The 26,275-nt window shown below is 42.2% G+C and overlaps 1 pseudogene; it reads right to left on the reverse strand.

Moving 5' to 3' along the window:
- Window positions 1–430: 430 nt before the first annotated feature.
- On the reverse strand, window positions 431–25,915 carry LOC114083881 (tubulin beta-1 chain-like; annotated as a pseudogene).
- Window positions 25,916–26,275: the final 360 nt, after the last annotated feature.

Raw genomic sequence — 26,275 nt, forward strand, 5'->3', positions numbered from 1 at the left:
TGTTACAGCAATAGAAAGCTAACACAATCACTTTCTCTGTGATGCTCTCATTAGGTAAAAATGCTCCCTCCTCCCTGTACTATCGCACACTCCCTCCCTATTATCCTCAGCCCTGGTGCATGAGGTTGTTCACGACGAGGAGGTATTACAGTAGAAATGAACAAGCAGCAGACTCCTAAGTGGGGAGTCTAGGCTCCGTTTGAATCTTCTCCACTCGCCAAACCCTAAACCTCTGCAGGTCAATGGGTACCTCCCTGCCCATGGATTTGGCCTGTTCTTTGAAGTTCCAGGACCCTCTGTGGAGCTCGTTCCTGTACTTTCCAACTGTCTGGTCCCTCCTTGCCTGCTCTCTGAATACAGGCTTTTTCCACATTTCCCCAAGATCTGGGTTGCCAAGGAATCTGGGTGGGGCCAGCCCTGCTGCCCTCCATCAGGCCAAGCCAGTGCCAAGAGTGCTGGTCATTTCTCCAGAAGCTCCAGAGCCCAAGATCCGCTCTGTTTCACTTTCAAAGCAAATGGCATTTATGGAAAGGTTGACATCAACATTTTCCTCCCTGTGGCAAGGAAGCAAGTTAGACTGTGTAGAGCCTAATAATTCTACCTTCTGCTGAGAGTGCGCAGGGGCAAGGTTTGCAGCAATAGGTGCAGGCAGGAAGGGGCGGGGGTGGGGGGTGGGCTGTAGACCCCCAGAGGGCCCTGGCCCAGTGACTGCTGCCTTGATTGTTCTTCCTTAAGGGTCTTCCCAACTAATCTGGGCCTGACCAGCACCCCATCCCCATGCTGGCATTTAAACAATGCCCCACCCTGCTCACCACTGTCTCAAGAACAGTCTTTGCAAAGAGAGCAAGTAAACTCATGAAAGACCTAGGGAAAGAAGCACTTACAATTTGGAAGGCTAATTTTTTTTCAGCTATAAAAGAACATTGATTTTCATTTTCTTTTAAAGGTGTTTATTAGACCTTGAGCACTTAAGTTACAGAGGCGGCCTCCCTTGTGTGGCTGGGGACCTTCAAAGGAACTCCAAATTGTCCCTGCTTCTGTGGTTCCTTCCTTTGTTTCCCATAGTACTTGATTTGACTGTGTAGAAATGATGTTTCTTGTCTATCATCATTTATGCCTAACTGTTGTTATGTAGGCATGATAATAGGCATCATTTTAAGCTTAAATTTGTTTTTTTTAAAAGTTGGTTCCTCATATTTGTGGGTTCCCCATCTGTGGGTTCAACTAATTGTGAATCAAATGTATTTTTTTTTAATTTTGTACTGAATATGTACAGACTACTTCCTTGTCACTATCCCCTAAACAATAGCATAACCACTATTACACAGTATTTGCATTGTATCAGGTGTTATAGGTAATCTGGAGATGATTTACATTATACAGCAAGAAGTGCCGGTTATATGCAAATATTACACCATTTTATATAAGGCACTTGAGCATTTGCAGATTTTGGTATCCACTGGGAGGGTTCTGGAACCATTCCTCCTTGGATACCAAGGGATGACTATATTTGATGCCACAAATTCTGTTGCTAATAATGTGATACCATGAAGAGTTTGCTGCAGGTCACTGCTGTGGGCAGCAAGGTCTCAACCCAAGGGATCTGTAAGAGACAAGGTAGAACAATTCAGAGGTGGCCCACCAGGGAGGCAGGGATGCTGGGCTACTTAGCCTCCAATCTGTCCTTAAACAAGTCCTCCTTCCAAAGATGCTGACCAGGCTGGGCAAATGAGTCCTGGGGCAAGTTACAATTGTTTGCAGTGGGAAGTCATCAGCATGTCCATGAAGAGTGAGGAACAAAGACATATGGGGGTGGGGGTGGGGTTGTCCAACAATGGCTGCTACAAAGACATTAGCTAGAAAGTTTCTTTACAGCTCCAAAGATGTGGCTTTTAGTCATTGTGCCTGGAGCTGGCTCTCCACATATCATACCTGTCTTGTTATCCTTCAGGGACCTGCTGTTTCCATGCTGGCCCATTGCTCTCTTCAAAACCTGAACATTTCCAGTTCCTCTTTGTGGATTTGGGAGTCTTTCTAATCTAGGCAGTCATTGGACTCAGAATTGAAGGAAAAGGCCAAAACTGTTCTCAATTGTTTCATTGTCCTTGCTTGAAGCCTGTAAAGATGAAGGTCTGACCACAAAGGCCTCATCATAATGGTGACTCAGAGGAAGCCTTGCTAGTTTTTTGAAGAGCTGCTAAGAAATATCTCACCCTCCCCACCCTTCTGCTGTTAGTTTTGGGATGCTAGAGAAGGACATGACCTCTGCTGGGTGAGCTCGGGCACCGCAGGGCGCAGTACTGCTGGCTGCCCCTGCTGGTCAGGGGCGCGAAACCCGGCATGAAGAAGTGCAGGCGGGGGAAGGGCACCATGTTCACTGCCAGCTTGCGCAGGTCTGCATTCAGCTGGCCAGGGAAGCGCAGGCACGTGGTGACCCCGCTCATGGTGGCTGACACCAGGTGGTTGAGGTCTCCATATGTGGGCGTGGTCAGCTTCAGGGTGCGGAAGCAGATGTCATACAGGGCCTCGTGGTCGATGCAGTAGGTTTCATCTGTGTTTTCCACCAGCTGGTGGACAGAGAGGGTGGCGTTGTAGGACTCTACCACCGTGTCTGACACTTTGGGCGAGGGCATGACGCTGAAGGTGTTCATGATGCGGTCTGGGTACTCCTCTCCGATCCTGCTGATGAGCAGGGTGCCCATGCCTGAGCCTGTGCCTCCCCCCAGAGAGTGGGTCAGCTGGAAGCCCTGGAGACAGTCATGTTATGCTCAAATTCGGGACCCCCCCAAAAGACCACCAGAGACCAAGATGGATGTAAGCAGCAAAGAGGTGTTTATTGCCAGCTAGCTCGGTCCTCTGCACTCACACAGCAACTGGTGACGCTGAGAGGCCCTGAGCCCAGGGTTTGCAGCAGTTTTATACATTCTTTGGGGAAGGCAGGGACTTCACATACATCACATCTTAGCAAATCATCACATACCACGGGAAAATCATAAAACAACTCTAAAACATGATTAGCACATTCACTGGCAGGAACAAGTTGGGTAAGGGTGATTGGCTAGTACAAGAGGGGGATTCATTTGAACTGATTGGTTCAAAGGGCATATGTGCTAGACTACATGGTTTCCCAACATGTTATCAACCACCATAAACTACTGGGAGGGTCATCTGGCATCCCAAGTATTTTCCCTGTCTCATGCTGATGGGACACCATCTCTCCTGTTTGTAGATAAACAACTCAGCAGGGTGGGTCTGTGCTCTGTGGGTCTTTCCAAGGACAAGGGTCACACCCCCTTCCTTGGACAGACTTTGCTCTGAGGTAGAGGCTGGTTTTTCAGTCACAGCTCTCTGACTCCTTCCTGACCGGGACCAAGTCCCCCAGCTCAGCTCCCTCTGTGTAGTGGCCCTTTGCTCGGTTATTTCCTGCACAGCTCTGGCCTGCCAGAGGAATAGAAAATATTAGCCACAGATACATAAGGAATTCTGGATTCTATCATTTGGATTGTGGTGGAAAAGACAGGTCTAGTATCAGATGGCAGATTCTTCTTCTTCAAATATGATTTTGTTACTTAAAGAAAAAATGTCAGTGTACTAATGACCTTCAAAATCACTGGGTTGGGAGGGATGGGGAATTATGATCAATGGATACTAAGTTACAGTTAGATGAAAACCAGTGTCTCTGGTATGCTATTGATCATAGGGTGTGTATAGATAATAATATTTGGTACTTTTCAAACAGCTGCAAGAAAGAATTTTGAAAGTTGTCACCATTGGGAAAAAAAAGATACAAGGTAGAGGAGATGAAGATGTTTAACCTTCTTTAAACATTACACAATCTAACATGTATTAAACATTAGATGGTAATCCATTAATATGTTCAAGTTTTATATTTGTATGTATTAGTTTTAAAAATAAAATTAAAATAACTTTTTAAAGTTTTTAAAGGTTCAGGGGGGAAAACACCTGGGATAAAGTTAAAAAAAATTGAGGAATAAATAGTGTGCCTTTAACAAAACTCAAATGCTTGTAATACTAAGAACAGAACCTTCTATAAACATTCTAATTCGGTGCAATTAAGCAGGCAAGGGGAAGGCAGGATGGGATCAGAGAAGAGGGGCTCTAAGCAGCTGTCTGCACCTTGGTCATAAGCTGTGCTACTGGCCTTTGGCTCCTTGAAGTGGTTACTTGTGGTCACCTTTGAAATTACCTGTAGCCCACAAGCCCTGTTTGAAGCTCTTCTTGCTCTTTGTTCTTTCCCTTTGGAGGCTGCTCTGTAATGGAGGCCACTGCAGTCTCTGCAGGCTGACATTCATCTCTGAGCTGTCCACAGAGGGACCAGAGACACCACCTCCCCTAGACTGAATCGGGTTAGGCCAGGAGTGGGGCTATCTGTGGACACACTCTCCCCTCAGCACTTAACTCTGAGGACAGTAAAGTGTGTGGCTATTAGGAAGAAGGTGAGTCACTTGGCCAGCTCCCATGGACCATGAGGACATACCGAACACAAAGTTGTCTGGCCTGAAGATCTGGCCGAATGGTCCCGACCTCACTGAGTCCATGGTGCCAGGCTCCAGGTCCACCAGGATGGCCCGAGGTACATACTTGTTGCCTGTGGGAACAAGAGCTTAGACCTGGGCTTGACAACCAAGTCGTGGGCAAGACTGTGCTGTATGAGCTCTCACAGCACAATTCATTACAGAAAATTCCAGCATTTGACACAAAGGGAGGAAAAAGAAAAAGGAGATGCTGAACATGCTTAGTCATGCCAAACATGCAGGAGTCTTAAGGAACCAGTAAGCTTGTTCTTTCTTTTTCTTTTTTTGCAATTTGTATTTTCCATGAATATGCAAGAAACATTTGTCATTCATATGCTCCTAGGACATTTCCTCTACCCACATGTGGAAAGCAAGGTTCACATTCAAATACTCACCAGCAGCTTCATTGCAGTACACGTTGATTCTCTGTAGCTGCAGGTCGCTGTCTCCATGGTAACTGCCAGTGGGGTCGATGCTATTCTTATCGCTGATGACCTCCCAAAACTAAAATGAAAAGGAATCGCATCAGAGTCTGGAATCCTGTCACTGAGGATGACCTTGGAATAGGGGCTACCATAGTCAGTTGAGTCCTAGACAGTGACCAGAGAGCTGCTGGCCCCCATTTCCTGCAGCAGCTGCTGCAAAGGGGCTTAGAAATCTGCAGAGCATCAGCCATATTGTGGTTACAGACTGAAAGGCTGGGAGAGGCAGTGAAGGAGAGAGCACAGCAGATCCCCTTCCGAGTGGAAGTGGATGCAGGGGAGCTGTCACTCCAGCAGGGCTGAATGTCGCTGCATCCAGGGATGGATGCCTTGGCACAGCTCTCAACTGCACAGTTCTATATCACTGACATATATTTTGGCCTCTGGGCACTAACCATAGAAAAATGAATGGGTTAGGTTGGAAAGGAGTCTGAGATTACAACTGGGCAACAGTGGAAGGAGCTGCCAGTAAGGCTGCAAACCCCATTGTAAACTTGCAGCAGGAAAGGACGGAGGAGACATCCTTGTACAGGTGCCCGCCCACAACCATGCACCATGCCTGCTGCTATTGCAGCCTGAAATTATAGCACTGCACAGTGCTGTCAGTTTCCATCTCACAGATGGAAGAAGATCATTGTGTACATGTCATCACATCTAGACTGTGCCCATGTTAAGAGAATCTATCTAAATCCCTTGTCAATATGACTTTATGGTTAAATAAAAACAAATACAGTTTTAGATAAGAAGAAACTGATTAAAAGGACCATTTTGATTGGCCGAATGCTCTGGTCTCAGTAATGTAAAAGTATTCAAAGACAGATAAAGGTGTTTTAAAATAAGGATTGATGAGCAGGTCTCACACAAATTTTGTGGAGACTGGGGGAGCCAAATGAGTCTCTTCCACAAGAAGAGTGGAAGAGACTCATCAAGTCTCTTCCACAGGAAATATTATTCTGTACAGTCAGTTGATTCTGAGACCAAGATGTTAAGGGGACAGTGCTTAGGAGCAAGTAAAACTTTAGGGGCCTTAAGCAAGGATAAATTCTGACTATGGTTTGGTGAAGCCAAAGTAGTGGGTAAGAAATGGGCAACTGAGGGCATTTAGTCATTCCTCCGTTGCTTCAGACCCACAAAAATCTACCATCATATGCCATCTCGGGTGGAATAACCTTCATTGCAAAGTTGAGGGTGGTTCAGTTGGCTCTTGGGCGGGTCAACCTCCACGTCCTGGCTGTTTCTGAGGAGCCTGCTACCATCTGTTGCATAAGTTGCTATACTGTCAGGTTTTAGAGGGTCTCAGTGATCAGGCATTTACAGAGAGGTATACACAGAATATAATAATAATAATAATAATAATAATAAGTACTAAATGTTATATTAAGAATAAAAGGAAGATTTGAGGTGTAAAAGGAGCTAGGTGTGAAGATCCTACAATGTTGGGCCTGGAACATCGTTAAATGTACAAATGAGGGTGACAGTGACAATTTGATGAATTTCCTGATTTGTAATCTGAGTATTTTGGGTGATGGCAGAGACATCGGAGAAGTCTATGGGGACCATGCACAGCATTACTTCTGACTACACAGTCACAATATCCTTTGGGAAGCCAGGATCATGGCCAATGCCAGTTAGTTGCTGGGGACTGACCACAGGAGTTCCTCAGGTCTCTAGTGATGTTGGTGTCTTTGGTAAGATTGTCCATACTTCTGGCAGATCATGGACAACATGGGAGTCCTGGTGAACTTGAGAAGTGGTCTACAGTCAGCAGTTCCAGGGACAAAGCGTATCCATCCATGGTCTCCAGAGACATCATGTTTTCTCCATTTCCTCCCAAACCTTACCTTCTTGTTCTATGGTTTCTTAAGAGTCAGGTGGAAAAGGAAGATCACAACCTCTTTTCTGGGGCTGAGATTCTGTGCTTCAGCTTGTAAATATAACATGTTTTTGTAGACCTTTTGGATTTTCCAGTGCCTGGCAAACTTAAATCAGAAGTAATAGTATAGTTAAGGTGAGAAAAGAAGGTTGTCTGGTTAAAGATTTGATAAGGGCTAGTAAGACTAAGTTTTAATCATATCTCGTCTAACTATCAGGCACGCTTCTTCCTTTTCTGTCTAGTTCCTTCCCCATGAGATTCAAGAGATAATATCCACCCAAATCTTTCCACTCTCTTATGGACAATGTCCCAAATCCAGTGTATCAGATTTTCCTTATTTAAACTTCCTTAAATTCACTTCTAAGGCCTGTATGAGCCTCCCCACACCCAGGTCTGTTCTCATGAGGATAAACAATGCCTACAGCGTGCATTCCTAGGATTAAGGTGCTCCAGGGGTATCCTGATGATGGAGTTTGGATGCACAAACTGGGATATCCACAAATGTGCACCTAAGGCACTCTAAAAACTCTGAATACCAAAGATCAGATGAGCTTCCCTGGTTAGTAATATTCTATGCATATCATCACACATTGACATGCCTTGATTCCACAAGATACCATGAACTCTACCTTTGTTATTCCTCTGGACTCTGCCTAAGGCACTCTTTTTACTTGAATCTTTCTCCTATAAAAAAAAATTATAACTGTTGACTGAGGACATAGCTCAGTGGCAGAGTACTTGCCTAGCATGTACCTAATAAACACACATGCACACACACACACACACACACACACACACACCGTAACTATGAACATACTATTTCCAGTAAGTTCTGTGAATCTTTCTAGCAAATTATCAAGCCTGTGGATGGTCTTGGGGACCCTTGAATTTGCAATCTGTGCTAGAAGTAAGGATGTTCTTGAGGACTCTTCCCTCTAACTTCACAGTTGGTGAAAATGTTTCACAGTTGATGTCAAAATGGGACTCAACAGACTCACCCCAACTCACTGAAACATGTGGTCAGAGGAGAGCAAAAAAGAAAGAGTGGAGGTGATGAAACTTTGGTTCCTGAATGGCTACAGAGTCACCTATGGTATAGAATTGGAGCTGTTCTGTAATGAGTAATTGGAGGCTGAACTTAGAAAGGAATTTAGAATTGATGGATATAAATCCTGAACAGTGGGTTCAGTGGATTCAGAAGGAAATGAAAAGTAACAAGAAACAAGATAATACCAATTGCTTGGTTATTATTATTTGTAATAACTAAAGGGAAAGTAAGAGAGTATTGGAATAGATCCTGAGACTGAGCCAGGCTTGGATTCTGGTTGGGCCAAACTAGAATCACCAACCTCAGTGCTGCTACCAAAGAGAATAGAGATGCTAAAGCAACAGGTAAATAGATTTTCAAAAGACATCTGGCTTTTGCCCTTGGATCTTTGGAGGTAATCTCTAAGCCCCTGGAATGTCCTTACTAGTAGGAGTATCTTTCTTTGCTTGAGGGCTTTGGCCATTGGACAATTTGATTAATGATGGGGGCTTTGAGCCACTTGGTTTTATTTCTACTCTCCCAGGAACTGGGATTAAAGGTACTAGCCCAACATCAAAAAAGGGCTGGACACTGAGGGTCAGACATGTAGACAGGACTTGGTGAGGCCCCAGTAAAAACTCTGGACACCAAAGGCTCAGATGAGCATAGCATCTTTGGTCGGTAATACTCTGTGCATATGGATGCTGTGGATGGGGAGAAATAGTTAACATTGCCCAGGACTCCACACAGAGAAGAGAGCTAGACCCTCTACATTTGGACCCCTCTTGGACTCTATCTCATATGGCTCCTCCTTGGCTGATTTTTTATCTGCACTTTTCCTATCATAAGCTGTAACTGTGAGTACAATTTTTAGTGAGTCCAATGTGTCCTTCTAGCAAATTACTGAATCTGAGTGTGGCTTTGAGGATTCCCTCAAACTTGCACTTGGTGTCAGAAGTGAGGGCAGCCTTCTCTGTGGACAGTACATACTGTCTAAAACTTTATAGTTGGCCCTGAATTAGAGAAGGGAAAAGGAGAATATTTACAGACTGAATGCTGAAACTTTCAGCCTTCTATTCACTCTCAGAATGCCAGCAGTGGGCATAAGATGCAGGACATTGGCGTAGTAAGATCTGATGATGGTGACTATATCAATTAGCTTTTGCTGTGTTTAAAAAAAAAAAAAAAACACCCCCAAATGTAGTGATCACAGCTTTTCAGTTTGGCTGAGTGGCTGTTCTGTTGTGGGCCAGTTAATTTGGGGCTTGATGTTCTGGGATAACCTCGCTGTCAGGTTGGCAGTTGGCATGACATGTGCTAGGACAACAGCCACGCGTCCTTCATCATCCACCAGGTTAACCTGAGCTTTTGTGGATCTCTAGCTGCATGAGAAGGCAATCCCCAATCCACAAATTCTTCTCCTATCTTTTCTTGGCCATTTGCTAACATCCCATCTGCTAAAGCAAATCATGTGGCCAAACCCAGAATCAAGAGATGGACCAGTAGACCACAATTCTTGATTGATAGAGCAGCAAAGAAAGATTGCAAAGGAGTATGTATTAGTCAGGTTTTTCTAGAAACAATCAGGGAAGCCTGAAATCTGAAGGGCAGGTCAGCAGGCTAGAAACTTGGACCATATTTCTATATTACAATCTTGATGGAATTCTTTTTCAGGAAGCCTTTAATTTTACTTATAAGGTCTGACTAGATGAGGTTCACCTACATTACGGAGAGTAATTTGTTCTATTTAACACAAACTGAATGTAAATGTCCAATGGTCTATAAAATACCTTCACAGGAACATGTAAACTGGGCACAATAGCCTAGTGAAGACAACACAAAAAATTCAACCTTGACAGAGTGGATATTCAGGGATGGGAGGATTTAGTAACTGATTCAATTCATACACTAACATTCCCAAGTGTTAGGGTCTGTAAACAAGTCAAGATGGCGCCTGGCATTTTGCCAGGGGGAGTGGTTTGTGAAGTAACGCCAGCGAGCCATTAAGTGTGGAGATTCCTTATTGGTTGACTGCTGTATCTAGTTTATCTAGTCTTATTTAATTAAGATAAGCTGTGCGGAATGTATATATACCCCTCCTGTCCTACAATAAACGGCTCCAACTCCTGCTGTATCAATGTACACAAGTTGCTCGTCACCCCCCCCCCCCCCCCCCCCCCGTTATTTTGCTGCAGCCGGACTGCGGCACCCAGGGGAATGATTAGATAGAACACCCCAAATTCACCCAATGACCCCTACAAGTCAAAAAACTCCACCCATGGGCTCAGAAATTCAATTAGCTTCTTAGTGCCTATATCTTAGAAATAAGCAGGCAACAACAACAAAAATTATTAGTTGCCTGAAGAAAACTTCTATCATGAAAGAGATCCAAACAAACAAATAAAGAGGATAAGAAACAGGGTGGATATTAGTAGGGAGAAGGGAATGTCTTTGAACATCTCACAGATCTCCTCAGAGAAGACAGATTCACAAGTGAATCCATGAAATAAAAGTAGAATAATATAAAAATAAATTTAGAGAATAAAAATATTTTCTAGGAACTGCAGAATATAAGAGCACAAATAAAAGCTTAATGCATATACTGGAAAACAAACAAATCGTGTAGAATGAACAGTAAGAAAAGAAGGGAAGGAGGAATGGGAGAGAAATGGTAAGAATAACCTAAGAAGTCCAACATCAAATGGATAGAAACTCTGCAGAGAGCTGAAATGGGGTGGGGAAGGAAAGCATGGGAAGGAATATGATCTTATAAATAGATCAAGAAAAATGAGTGAAGAGTTTCAGTTTTCAGATGCAATTCTCATTGTTGGAGTCTATCACCTTATAATCTGGATGCATGCTGTAGTTACTTTGAAATTGTCTTGAGTCAGTTTCTCAGGGACTGAGTCAGAGATTTACACGTGAAGCATGTTAGAGGTTGAAGGAAGAATTGCAGAAGCCAGGAGCTGAATTGTATGGTCCCAATGATGGTCTCGATCAATCCCAAGGGATGCTCTGGAGCTCAGATAAGCCTTCAGAGAGAGGTCACAAATTAAGGCAAAGGATACATCTTTGTGCCTCCCCCCCAGTGACCAGCCTCTATGTGCAAGCTGTCCCTGAGGAGAAGGCTGTGACTTTGGGTGAGGCTGCTCTTTTTAGCTGAAGGCAGCTCCAGGAGAGGATTGTCCTGAAAGCTGTCAGTGTCTGTAACTCCTGGCAGCAGGAAGATGAGAGCCTCAGAGCCCTAAGGGGGTGTTCCATGGTCCACATAGCATCCACTTTGTTAATTAAACTGGAAACTTCTAGTTTCAACTCTCTGAAGTCTTTTTTTGCGGGGAGGGGGGGGATTGAACTCAGGGGCACTCAACCACTGAGTCACATTTCCAGTCCTATTTTGTATTTTATTTAGAGACAGGGTCTCATTGAATTGCTTAGCACCTCGCTGTTGCTGGGGCTGGCTTTGAACTCACAATCTTCCTGTCTTAGCCTCCCAAGCTGCTGTCTGTGAAGTTTTTTGTGTACATCTGGCTAATAACTTCTATTGCATGACTTTAATGGTAGTCTGCTTGTAGGAAGGGTATGCTCTGAACCATCCATGACATGCCACAAGTTATATGGAGGACTCAGCCCTGACTAGGGGGACGGGGCCAGGAGTGACCACAGTAGCCTAGAACTCCCTGTGATTGGAGTGTGGAGTCTCTCCAATTTGGAAGAGTGACATTAAAAGACCCATCATTTCTGCCCAGGCCATTAATATGGATTTTATCAGTAATCATGCTGCCATATTGCTCTTGCTATCTGTGACTCCTACATCCATCTCTCTTTTGGGTCTGAATTTGAACAGAGAAAGATCAAGCTCTTAACAAGGAGCTTCAACCCATATTGTGCAATCGTACTTATTCGAAGAGGATCAAACGATAAAATTTAAAATTTACCGAACTGATGAATTCAAAGTGTTTGCATCTTCAATAATCTCTCAGTTTACAAAAGATCGATCATCTAATACGCCATGGCGAACTTAAATTTTAAACCTCACTCCAGTTAAAAAATTGAATTAACTTCTTATTCATTACGAAAACGGTTTCTATATCATGTCTATATCCTATTTATCCAATGGCACCCACTAAGGGCAGTGTGATGGTGAGGTGGGTGGGAGAGAAGGGAGGGAATCCACACTGAGTGCCTCCTGGGTTCCTCAACCAGCCGTGGTACTACACGCTCTCCCTCCCTCCCTCCCTCCCTCTCTGTCTCTCTCTAACACACTCACACAATTATTTCCTCCTCATATGTGAGAAAACCGGCTCAAAGGGGTTAAGAAAATGGCCCCCAGCATCACACAATACCAGCAATGGCATCTCCTGCCAGAGACAGCACATTTTCTGGAGTTTCACATCTAAGCTGTTTCCTAGGCAACCAGCTCCCAGCCTCCAGGACTGTCTGCAGAAACCAAGAGGAAGGAGGAATTCAGCCAATGTCTATTCGCCCCCTCATTTCCTGCATTGACAATGCTGTGGCCCTTTGTCAGGGTGTTAATGTGGCGAAAACAGAGAGCCCAAAAGCTTGTCCGTGGGATTCTGTTTCAAATGAGATGTTTCCACTCACTGAAGGACCAGATTCATTGAGAATCTTGCTCATCAAAGCCTTGAGCCTGTTTCTATTTTTAGTTACTCCCCCTGCCTTTTCCTTTTCTCTCAGGCTTTTTACCCTTGCAGCATGGAGTGAGTCTTTATTCACATGAGCTGGGCCCCTTGAGAAATGCCAACTTCTCATCCCCACCCCCTGCCAAAGAGCAAAGGGCTCTGCAGAGCCCCCGCCAGTCCTTGGACTTGTGCATGTGCAGACGGGGACCAGGGCTGAAATGTCGGTATCCTAGGACCTGTTCGTCCTGGCATAGGATCTTTGCTTATTGTGCTCCATCCTGTGATGGTCCCTGCAGATGGCTGTGGGGACTTAAAGAATTTGTTCTTTGAGCTCTGCTGCAAGAGGCAGGTTTAGGTTGAGAGACCAGGCAAGGAAGGGAGGATTAAGAGTTGCCGCAGTCCACTCCCTCACTGGCTTGGGCAATTTGATCTTCATCCATCCAGAGCATTTTCTTTACTCTTTACCAAGAAGTTGAAATGCACTTTGCTTTTATGAGCAGCTCTCTTCTGACATAAATATTAATGAAATTCCAGCACATAGGTGTTGCTAAAAGCCGTTTTTCTTGGAAACATGACATACAAAGAACAAGTTGGAAATGTATGTGTCCCGCCCTATTACATCTTCCCTTGCCATTTCCAATGGTCGGCTGCGGCATGGCCATGGGTCATGGTCAAGAATTATCAGCCTCACTCTGGTGCTGGCCCACAGGGATAGGGAACAGTGTATTCAATTACAGAGGCGTGGGAAGGCGTTAGCTGCCAGGAGTCGGAGACGATGGGTGAAAGTGCCTGGCACAGTCTCCAGACTTGACGGTGCACCGAGTCAGGCTTTACCTTCTAGAAAGGGCAGGGACAGGGTAGGGACAGGGCTCAGCGCCCAGGCAGCAGGGTGGTGCCAACACATAGTCTCAGGACACCAGAGCTGGTAGCTGCCTATTAGGCAATGGTATTGAATACCCGTGATACATGTCTTGGGTGTGGTAATGACATTGTGGTTATATAAGATAATGTCTTTGTCCTTACGAGGTATGTGCTGGAATATTTAGGGATCAAGCACTGCATTTACTTTCTTTTTTTTTTTAATTTTTTTTTTTAGTTGTAGATGGACACAACATCTTTATTTTTATTTATTTATTTATTTATTTCTGTGGTGCTGAGGATTGAACCCAGTACTTCATGCTTGTGAGGCAAGCACTCTACCCCTCAGCTACAACCCCAGCCCCTCTCATCTACTTTCAAATGTGGCATAACACTAACAGTGTCAATAACTGCTGAAATTAGAGGAAAGGCAGCAAGGGCTGACTGTACTCTTCTTTCAACTCGCAGATATTAATTTTTTTAATTAAAAATTTTAAAAGAATTTTTCAAGAAAAGGTCCATAGTGGTTTCTAGATCTGAAACATAAAACCAATTTCCTCATAACTGGCCTAGAGTTTAAAACAAGAGTAAGCAGCATACTTAGCTGCTATTCTGATGACTTCCTTGTTATAAATATCATGTAGTTCAGAAAGAGTGGAATATGGTAAAAATGTTAGCTTTAAATCTACCAGTGAAGCCAGGTGCAGTGGTGCCTGTTTGTAATCCTAGTGGCTTGGGAGTTTGAGGCAGGAGGATCACAAGTTCAAAGCCAGCCTCAGCAATTTACCAAGGCCCTAAGCAACTTGGCAAGACCTTGTCTCTAAATAAAATACAAAAAAAAGGCTGGGGATGTGGCTCAGTGTTTAAGCATTCCTGGATTCAATCCCCAGTAACAACAACAACAACAACAAAAATCTACCAGATAAAAATACATTTCATAAAGCAGGCTGGTAAGTTCTATTTTAATCTTGTGTTTCCTTGTTCTCACATTTTCCAGGCTTAATTGTTTTTCTCAGTTAAAGGAATGTTTTTATCTGATTACCTGTCCTGTGGTCAAAAGTGGAAGCATGTGCTGCCTAGAGATTATACCATGGGCCTTCTAGATCTTTACAAGGTTCTTCTTTTAAAGCCTTGAGGACATAACTCAGTCAACCAAAACACAGGCATCTGGCCACTTGTGCAGAGTCAACATTAAAAAATGGGCATTTTATATTTTAACACATGTGGAATTACAACATAAATATCCAGCTCAAATGTGTAAGTACATGAAAATTACGTGGTGATGTTGCTCTCTGCTCCTAGATTGTAAGATCCTTAAGGGCAGGGAGAGTGTTCTTATTTATATTTGTGCTCCTAATGCCTATCACCTTAAATATTTGTTAAATGAATGTGTGAATAAATAAATAAATGATAAAAGTAGAACATAGGAATGTGATGATATTTCAGTTCTACAGTAGCCAAGTCATTTTTTTTATGACTTATGATGTTTGTAGACTAAAGTAGCAGATGAATGTACAATGTTGGGGATAATGCTTAGTACATACACAGAATTGTAAGTATATAAAATATCTATGTAGTTAAGCAAGGATTAGATTCACAAAAATTAACAGTTGCTTTAGAGCAGAGGGATTTGGAGTAGCATTCTTTATGCCATTTGCAATTTTGTTTTTTAGTGAAATTAATTTTAAAAATGAGTATTACCTCTGCAGGCAAGAAGACTGGGGTGTTTTCATATATTAAAAAAAAATAACTGAACATGGAGAATTACTTGCCTTTGTTCATGTGAAGTCCAGATTAAAGAAGGATGTGTTGATTATATTGGATTGTTGGGAGAAGAGAGATGTTGATAGAAACAAGATCCAGAAACACCGAGCCTAGTGCTTGGGCCTTATTTCCAGCCACCAGTCAAGAGCATGGGCAGGAGGCTGGACAAGCAGGAATACTGTGAGTCTAAGTTAGAATATAAACAGCATACGAATAAAGGAGAGTAGATGAACTAGAGGAGTGTATCTCTTAAAGGTCTATTTAGGGCTTGAACAAAATGTAAATCTACTCACTTTAAAGCTAAAAACAGCAGCACCCATTTATGTGCATGAGTTATCTGCAGATTTGAGAGTGTTTAATTGTAAACATTAATTGCACTGGATTTAATTCCATTCATTGCACCATGGTGGATTTAAAATTAATAGTCCTCTCAATGACATATGTATGATGCTTGTCCTCACTGATGATTAAGAGATACAAATAAAATAAGGCATATTCTTCATCAAATTGGAAATGCTTTAAAATTTGAGCCAGGTGCCGTGGTGCACACCTGTAATCCCAGCGATTCAGGAGGCTGAGACAGGAGGATCCCAAGTTCAAGGCCAGTCTTAGCAACTTAGAAAGACCCATGGCAACTTAATGAGACTCTGTCTCAAAATTAAAAATAAAAAGGAATAAATAAACAAACAAAGGAACTGGTGATGTATTTCAATGGTTAAGTGTCCCGGAGATCTATCCCCAGAATGAATGAATGAACGAACAAATGAATTTGATGATGGCCATTGCTGGAGAATATGGATTTTTAGTACATAAACACAAATATGTAAGTTTTTTAAAAGTTTCCTACTATTGACCTTAATTTCTGTCTTAAAAGTTCCTTTTTTTTTTTTTTTTTGGTAAAAATAGCAACTTCAATTTAGTCAATGTAGTTAATGTTGGTCAGTTCAGGAGACCTGCAGTTAGCTTCTCCTTGAGGTTGACTCCAAGTTAGAGGAGGTGTGCATGACGCCAGGGCAGTTGTAGAGAGGGGTGGCTTGCATTCCCCCTTCTCCATCTTCGGTCCATGCTGGCACCTGATGAGAGGCCCATGTTCTCCTAGAATTTCCTGTTGTGAAGTTCATGCTGACATGTCCTGCCTTGTCCCGTTGTCTAAAGAGTAGGGCTTCCTTGGTTCTCCAGGCTCTCTCTCAGGTACCTCCGGGCCCTTCCAAGAGAAAACATGGAAGTCTTTCCAATGTTCCCCATAATGTTCTGGGACCCACTGAGGCTCCATGAAGCGTCAGGATGTCTCAGCCTGGACATGTGATGGTTAATTTGGGGTATCAACCGTACTGGATGGAGTGATACCTAGAGTTCTGATAAGGCATTACTTCTGAATGTGTCTCAGAAGTTGTCTCCAGAAGATTGGCATGCAGGGAGGTGGACTGAGTGGGGAAGACCCGCCCTGCATGTGGGTGGGCACTGTAGTGGCAAGAGGCCAGTTAGATCACAAAAGCTGACAAAGGGGGAAACCCTCTCTCTGGGTGTCTTCCTCCCTAAGCAGAGTGCTTTTTCTCTTGTTGCTGCTATCCTTGAACATCAGATTCCAGGTTCTTTGGCCTTTGAATGCAGGAATTTGCACAGAGACCTCTGGAGCCTCTCAGGCCCTTGAAGCCTCTGAGGCTCTTGGCCTGGAGACTGTGCTGATGGCCTTCCTGGTTCAGAGGCTTCTGACTGCTGAGACTGAGTCATTGCTTCCACTCCACTGGCTCTTCAGTTTAGACACAGCCTGTTGTGGAAATTTTTGACCTTCGTGATGGTGTGAGCCAATTTCCTAATAAATTCGTATACTACGAGTACAATAGCTCTGTTGGCTCTGTGTCTCTGGCAAACTCTGACTAACATGATGTGCATCTGGTTATTTCTACTCTATGACTGGCTCATCAAGCTGCTGGGGGTAAATGTGGTTGGGATTGCCACATCCCAGGATCCAAGATGGAGATCAGAATGCAGATTTCTGACTTTATGAAACTACCCAGGAGTTTACCAGCAAAGATGCTTTTGACTTCAAGTAGCAAAATACCCAACTGGCATTAATAATAAGAGACTTATTATCTCATATAACAAAAAACATGAGAGTGACAGTTGTCAAAGTGGAACATGGCGACTCCAAGGGAACCTTCAAACCCTTTCAAAAGATCTGCTTGGTCAAATTCATCCATTCCAAGTGCAAGATAGACCAATAGACTTTAAGGTAATAGAGAAGAGATCAACATTCATTTACAAAAATGTTAATTACAAAAAAAGTTATGTAAATACAGTTTTATTGGCACTCCAACCAGAGCATTATTTGCTTACACATTGTCTAAGAGTGCTTTTGTGTTATACCAGCAAAGGGAGGTCATTGTGGTAAGACAGTGTAGAGCCCACAAAGTGTCTCTTCACAGAAAAAAAAAAAAAATTCCTGATTCCTGCTAAAGAGCACAAAATATTTTTAGAGGTAGTTTTTAATTCCTTGTTGCAAAGAAGCTTTAAGGAACTACCACTTGTTTCATTTTTAGTGAGTATCAAAGAAGATAATCTACAATTATCTAAAAAGGAATTCCATGGATCTGGTGAGGCCAGAATTTTTTCTTTCATATACTTCAATGAAAACAATGTATTGCATCAGGTTGAATGCTAGAGCAGATTTGAAAATCCAGCTGGGTCATACTAGTCCAGAGATTCTGGAGATTTGCAAAACTGGAAAACAATGTTAGTCATATCACCAGGCTATTTTTTGTTCTAGAGGATATGAATACTTTTTTTTTTCATGAAAACATATTCATGTTAATGAGGTGGATTTCTTTTTAGTGGATTAATATATATGTATATTTATATATTATATGTACATATATGTGTACATATATATTTATTATGTAAATAATTATATATATGTACACATATATATATTATATATATGTACACATATATGTACATATAATATATAAATATACATATATATTAGTTTATCTGAATTTTAACTAATATTAAGGTAGATGTTGATAGATATAAACCAAACTTGTTGGGGTTGTCAATTATTTTTAAAATATAAAGGGACCCTGAGACCAAACAGCTTAAGAACAGTACATTTAGAGCTGAGCAGGAACTGGTGGTGATGCTCAGTGATGATACAAATCAACAAGACCCTGAATGCTTGCCTGGTGTGTACAAGGTCCTGGGTTTAATACCCAGCATGGCAATCAGTCAGTCTAGAACTGGGCAGTTTCAGGGTTGGTTGCTGGATCATCTCACTGGTGCTATCGCAGACCCAGTTGTTTTGTAGCTCTCTCTCTTTCTCAACACATTGGCACATTCTCTTAGAGAGCTGCCCTCACAGGGCCATGTGACTGCTGCTGCATTAGTTCCTGGTTATCACATGTCTTCAGAGACACAACTGACACTATCTGTTTTTGCCTAACTGTTTTAAAATATTTAGGGTTCATGCATAATAATTATACAGATTTATGGTGTACACTGTGATGTTTTGATACATGTTCGTGTAATGATCAAATTGGGACAATGGATTATCTATCACCTATCGTTTCTTTGTGGTAAGAATGTTGAAAGTCCTCTCTTTTAGATATTTTGAAGTACATGATACATTATGGTTAAATGTGGTCACTGTGTTCACTCTACTGTACAACAGACACTTCAGATTGAACCATAACGATTGGCCAATCTTTCCCCATTCCTCCTTCTCCTACCCTTCCCAGCCTCTAGGAACTACCATTCTACTCTCAACTGATATGAAATTGACTTTTCTTAAATTCCACATGAGTGAGATCATTCAATATTTGTCTTTCTGTGCCTGGCTCATCTCACAATGTCCTCCAGGTTTGTCTAGTTTGTTGCAAATGATAGAATTTCAAATCTTTTCTAGAACCAGTGAGCTGTTTATTTTTTACCATATAATAACAACATAATAACATATAAGAAGAGTCTATAAGAAGTAATTGTTACCAGAAAAACTCTTTTGCCACAAATAGAGAGCTGGATAGAATATATGAAACAACTCTTTTCAAGTCCGTGGAGAATGGATATCCAAGGACTGTAATCTCTGAAGGCAGGAAAATAAAAAGAAGAGTCCAGTAATCCCATTTCTTGCCTGGGGCCTTTCTACACCACGATGCAGGCAGCAAGAATCAAAGCAGAGTATAGCAGTCTGACTAAGCCAAGAAGACAGAAAGGTGTTTGGAAGGCTGGGTGGTGGTGAATTTTCAAAAATGAGCAAATAAATAGCTTCATAAATATGTATAATACCCTCAAAGATTTGGGCTGAATGCTAGACTGTGTTATGCAGATGATATTCTATAAAACTGTGCAAAGAGTAAATATCAGGGGAAAGAGCGACTAACTCCCAGGCAATTAAAGCTTGCACAATCCTGGAGACTCTTGATTTTTGAGCAGATGTGGAGCTATCTTAAGGATAGCATTCAGTAGAAACCCCAGGAAAATCATATCTTAAGAATATAGTAGTTCTCCCTTACCTACAAAGGAAATATTGAGAACAAAGATAGTACCAAACTCTATGCATGCTGTTTTTCCTATACATACATACCTAAAACTAGCTTGTAAATTAGGTACAATAAGATGTTGTGTTAATCAGCTTGGTGGCATCCCTGTGGCAAAATATCTGAGAAAATAAATCTAAAAGACAAGATTTATTTATTTCAGAGACTTCAATCCATGGTCAACTTGATGCATTGTTATGGGCCTGCGGTGAGACAGAACATTGGGATGGAGAGAGGGCACGTTGAAGGATATAGAGATGGGAGAGGGGGCCAGGGACAATATATAGTCCCCAAGGGCACCCAAGAACCCACTTCTTCAATTTAGTCCCACCTCTTACAGTTTCTACCACCTCCCAATAATGCCATCAAATTATTCAATCCAGGGGGCTGGGGTTGTAGCTCAGCGGTAGAGTGCTCACCTAGCACGTGAGAGGCCCTGGGTTTGATCCTCAGCACCACATAAAAATAAAGAAATAAAATAAAGGTATTGCATCCAACTATAGCTAAAAAATAAAATATTAAAAAAATTATTAATCCAGGCCTGGTGCAGTGGCGCACGCCTGTCATCCTAGCAGCTCAGGAGGTGGAGGCAAGAGGATAGAGAGTTCAAAGCCAGCCTCAGCAATTTAGCAAGGAGCTAAGCAACTCAACGAGACCCTGTCTCTAATAAAATACAAAATAGGGCTGGAGATGTGGCTCAGTAGTGGAGTGCCCCTGAGTCAATCCCCAGTATTCGCCCCCACACACAAAAATTATTAATCTACTGATCTCAGTACTCATTAAAGACATCAGAATCCCAACATTCAGCAATGTAACATTCAAAGTGTTCAGCATACAACCAAAATACTGACATGCAAAGAAACAGAAAAATATGGCCCATAATCAGAACAATCAAGCCAATCAAAAGACACCCAGAAATAAAGAGAGGGAAAAATGTTACAAAGAGATACGAATTTTAAAGGAGCTTAGGTAAATATATTAAAGGACTAGAAGTAAAACATGAACACAATGAGGAGAAAAATTGTAGATACAGAAATAATGATATGTGAACTATTTCCTCAATTAAAAATTAAATAGAGGGGCTGGGGATGTAGCTCAGTGGTAAAGCACTTGCCTAGCATGTATGAGGCCCTAAGTTCAATCTCTAGTACCACCGAAAAAAGAAAAAAAAAGTTAAATAGAAATGTAAACAATATTTGAAATTAAAATTTTACTGTGTAGTATTAACAAATGATTGGACATTGGAGGGAAAAAATACCCAATGAATTTGAAAGTGTGTCAATAAAACTATCAAACTGAGGCACAAAAAAGAAGAGGCTTCAGTAAATGAATATACCCTCAGTACCCTGTGAGACAATAAACAAACATATAATTAGAATCCCAAGAAGAAAGAAGAGGAAGAACAGAAAATTTTTACAAAAACAATGAATCTATTTTTTTCCAGTTTGATGAAGAATACCAATTCATACTTCCCCAAGAAACAAAAAAACAAAACTCAACCCAGCAGGATGAACAGAAAGAAGGCTACAGTGAGACACAACATAATCATATTGATGAATGTCAGTCATAAAAGAAGCCAGAGAAAATAACATGTTGCATACAGGGGAAAGATACGACACATGCTCACTTCTTACCCTAGACGGTATGAACCAGAGGCAATGGAAAGACATCTCAAAATGAAATGCCGAAATAAAGCCAACCTGGGATTTCTAAATCTAGTCAAAATAGTCTTCAAAACTGAAGGTAAAAATAAAAACATTTCTAGGGCAGCAAAATTGAATGGATCACCAGTAGACCTGCACTGCCAGAAATGTTGGAATTCTTCAGATTAAAGGAAAATGAAACCAGAATGAAATTCAGATCTGCCCGAGAGAATGCAGAACACTAGCAATGATAAATACGTGGGCAAGTTTAAAGGTGAGCACGAGGAAAGAAGGAGAGCAAAACATATATCTTCATGTATACAAACCCCCCAAATAAGGTCTAGGCCAAGTTTTAATAGTCCAGCTGATACCTGAGCAACTCCAAAGCTGCCAAAGTGGCTGGCAAGATCAACAACTTCCAAGGAAGATGAAGAGTGGCAAGCATCAGGGACCTCACCACTGGTATAGGACATGGAGACTCCTGCTGAATTCTGGACCACATGCAGCACCGTCCTCTCTACGGCGTGAACTTGGCCTCTGGCTCTTATTCTAATCAGATTTGGGGTCTACTTATCCACACTTGCCCTGTCCTAAAAGTTAGACACTAGCCCAGAGGCATTTGCTTGGTCATATAGGGAGGAAGAAAAAAGGACCAGCCAGTTTTCCCACACTGTCAGCATTTGGGCCTCATGGGGATTGTGACATTGAATCCAATTCTTTCTCTGGTCACGTTTCCTCCATTTTGCATAATCTCTGCTGTGTACACTGAGCGCTGCCAATTTTGGGGTTTTACCTTTTCCCTTAACTTGGCTATCCTGAGAGCATTTTATGTGAATAAAGGAAGCATAAGCTGGAATATGGTAGCCCTGTGCTGTCACTCAAGATGATTCACATATGACCTGGATTGACTAAACCAGTTAGTCTCTTTGATTCTGGTTTCTAAACCTTGTTGTCTATCCTTCCCACCATCTCCAATAATCCTTGGTAAGACATCATTGATGTTATGGACTGAATGCTGTGCCCCTGCAAAATTCATATGTTGAAATTCTAACCCCCAAGTTGATGGTCTTAGGAGATGAAGACTCTGGCAGGAGATTTAAGACACAAGGGTAGAGCCTCATGAATGGGACTTCTGCCCTTATAAAAAGGATCCCAGAGAACTCCCTCATCCTCTGTCATGTGAAAATATAACCAAAAAGGGGAGCAATTTGCAACCTGGAAGACAGTGTTCACCAGAACTAGTCATGATCTCAGACTCCCAGGCTCCAGGACTATTAGAAGTAGATAAACTTACTTGTTGTTTATAAATCACCCAGTCTATAGTATTTTGCTGTAGCATCTCCCATAGACTAAGATGCTCTAATACAGGAGGAGTATCCACTATCCTAAGTGCTTTTGGATTTCAGATTTGGGAATATTTGCACATAAGTTAATAAGATATCTTAGCAATGGGACACAAATCTAAACATGAAATTTATTTATGTTTCATACATACCTAATGCAGAAAGGTAATTTTATAGAACTTTCTTGGGGATTGAACCCAGGAGCACCACTGATCTATACCCCCAATCCTTTCTCTCTTTTTTTTTTTTTCTGAGATGGGGTCTTTCTAAGTTGCTGAGGCTCTCCCTAAAATGAAGAGTGACTTTAAGCCTATCATCTTCCTGCCCCAGCCTTCTGAGTCACTGGGATTACTGGTGTGTACTACCAAACCCAGCTTGAATATTTTAAAATAATTTTATGGATGGAACAAAGTTTTATTGTGTACAATTTCCTACATGTGGCCTCTGTGGACGCTTGAAAAGTTTTAGATGTTGGAGCATTTCAGGTTTTGAATTTTCAGATTGGCGATGCTCAATCTGACCACATTACCGTCCTGTTCAAAATCAAAATTGTCTTCTAACTTAATGTTGCTCTTACCCACAGTGACGGTCACAGTGTTTGCAATGAGGGCCAAGGGTTGGGGAAGAAAAGAGAGAGAAAAAGGTCAAAACAGACGGTGGACCAGTGAGTGACACAAGTGGCAGGTTGATTCAGAGAGGCTGAGGGACTGCCATCTTTCTACTGTAGCCAGTGAAATAGAAGATAATTCTGTATTTCAGGCATTTGAATTAAAAAGGCAGGGCCATTTCAGAATATCAAAAGTGGATTTAAGGTTCCCATTGCTCCTTCCACCCCAACACCACTACATACATCTCTTCTAAACTATGACCCTGGAAGATGATTTCTCAGAAATTTATGAGTTTTACTGCAAAAAATGATGACTTCAACATTTATCATGTTACATTTTTATAGTTGTATTTTATGACATAGAAAATGTTTTGTGTTGTTGTTGGTGGTGGTGATGGTAGTGATGGTGGTGGTGGTGGTGGTGTGTGTTGTTTTTAAGTGAGGGAGCCTGATTTAAGAGAACAAGAAAATAAAATATTTTCCGAAACCCTTCTCTCGTAAAAAGCAAGACTGGGTTTTTAGCAATTCAGTGACATAAAACTGAAATGGCTATAACAGCTGCTAAATTAACGAGGGGCTGGGGATGTGGCTCAAGCGGTAGCGCGCTCGCCTGGCATGCGTGCGGCCCCGGTTCGATCCTCAGCACCACATACAAACAAAGATGTCGTGTCCACCGATAACAAATAAATAAATAAATATTTTTTTTAAAAAAAGAACCTTAGGGAAAGCAAGATGGAGCTAGTTTTAGAAGCTGCAAAGAGCTTGCACTTCCTTTTAACTCACTATACCCAAAGGTGAGAGATTTCCAGAGTGGGAGCACATCTGAATTTTCCAGCACTCTGGGTTTCGAAGGGTAGTGACCCTCTGTCTTCTACTCAGCTCCTTGGTATTCTTCTCACTCCATCCTGGTAGGGTTTTTATTGATTCTGTCCTGACAGCTGGGCTGTAAAATGTTACATACCACAGATGACGCACATTCACCCTGGAACATTTTTCATTCCTCAGCAGTCTGAAGCCCAGCCCTTCGCCAGCTGCTGTGAAGCCAAAGCTAATGATCTGGAAGCAGGTCAAGTCCACGGGCATCTCAGATGGGAAAACCTGCAGGCAAGTGTTCCTACCAGGTCCAGGTAGTATGGCACTCAGACCAGAATGCAGCTCAGCAAAAATTAGATAATTGGGGAGATGACTGTGACTGTATAATTGGAAAACTTTGAGTGTAGTGGAGCAAGAACCTGGAAGAATTTCCATGTAAAATTGTCAGAACTCAGGGGTCCCCAGAAATCCACCTGGGCTCCAAGAAGATTCCCTGAAAGGAGTGTTGGGGAATTTGTCTTGAAGAGCACAAGTGATCAATGAGGTGACAGTGGGCTGCTCCTTCTCGGGGGGTTGTAAAGCTGATGGGAAAAGCAGGAACCAGTCAGCTGGCAGCTTAGGGAGCTGAGAGCAAGAAAATATTTCTTGTGCCAAGCAAAGCCTGAGGTAGGGTGAGCTGTCAGTGAGGGCTAAGCCTACATTCAGAGGCTAGTAAATGCCATATTAGGGGTTGGGGGTGTAACTCAGAGGTGGAACACTCACGTAGCATATAGAAGGCCCTGGGTTCCATCCCCAGGCCCAAATTTAAAAAAAAAAAAAGTAGCAGCATGAGTTTTCACCTCTAATAATTATTCTGGCTATGCACAAAGCCTAGATTAGAATTTTTCTTCATGCAGTGTCTGGTATATGGTAGATGTTTAGTAAATATTGGTTGAATGAATGCAATGAAGAAAGGAAATTTTTTTAAATCCTTATTATTTTTTAATAGGCTTAATGGACTGGCAGGAAGAATTGTAGCTTAAGATATTCTAGACAAGGTGGAGTGGGGGATTTTGATGTTACCACCCTCCACCCAAGTCACAGAGCTTGTAAGCGGAATGCACCTGCTTATCATTCAGGCTCTGCATGCCAGAGAACATTTAGCAAAAGAGCTTTTTTTGCTTCATTTTGTTTTTAAGATGCTAATGTTGCCAGGGACCGGATTAGCTCTGGGCTCTCTGGACTTGAAATGAGTTAGAGCTGTTCTGACAGCATCCGGAGCCCTGTTCCTCACAGGATGGTCCGGGCAGGCATCTGTTAGGAGTGTAGGCTGTCAGCCCCACCCAGACCCACTGAGTCAGAATCTGCAGTTTAACAAGATCCCCAGGTGATGAGTAGCAGTTGAAAGTCTGATGATCCAGAAGCTTTGCCTGTCTCACATGTCACCAGGAGAATGGGGTCTACTGACAATAGCAGGACAGGGAACCTAAGAAAGCTATATTCTTCCAGTCTCCTCTGCTTGAGACTAAAAGTAGGGTCACATGAATAGAAACCTATGCTCTTTCTCCAAAACCCCCAGCAATTTCGTGAGTTAACCTAATACTTCGGGGATTCCCCAGAGTGTGACTCATGCCCCCTCCTCCCTCAGTCACCACGTGGCATCGACTCTTTCTGGCTCTCTGACCTGCATGCTGACCAGGGCTCTCGAAAAGAGATGGGCAATAGGCTTGACTTCCAGGGTATTCTGCATAGGAGGGGAGAATTCTTCTGCTTCTTCAGTGTCATCAACAACAATGCCAATGACAATCCATAATAACATCAAGCACTGCTATGTTCCAGGAGTCTCCTTGTGTTTACCTTTATGAAGTAAGAATAATGAGCATTCTCATTTTAAAGATAAAGAAAATGGGAAGCCCAGAGAGGTTAAGTAACTCACCCAAGTCACACAGCTTGTAAGTGGAATGCACCTGCTTCTCATTCAGACTCTGAGTATCAGAGAACATTTAGCAAAAAAAGCTCTTTTCTCTTTTTGTTTATTTTTGGGAATATGAACTAAAAACTAAAGAAACTACTCAGAGGAACTAGAGATTTAGCGGTTTAAAATGAGTTAATAAGAGTAAGAGTCAAAGGTTATGTGGTTATGGTCACATAACTGTGAGTAGATGTGTGCTCAAGAACC

This window comes from Marmota flaviventris, chromosome 6 (genome assembly GCF_047511675.1).
Source record: "Marmota flaviventris isolate mMarFla1 chromosome 6, mMarFla1.hap1, whole genome shotgun sequence".
Classification (NCBI taxonomy): domain Eukaryota; kingdom Metazoa; phylum Chordata; class Mammalia; order Rodentia; family Sciuridae; genus Marmota; species Marmota flaviventris.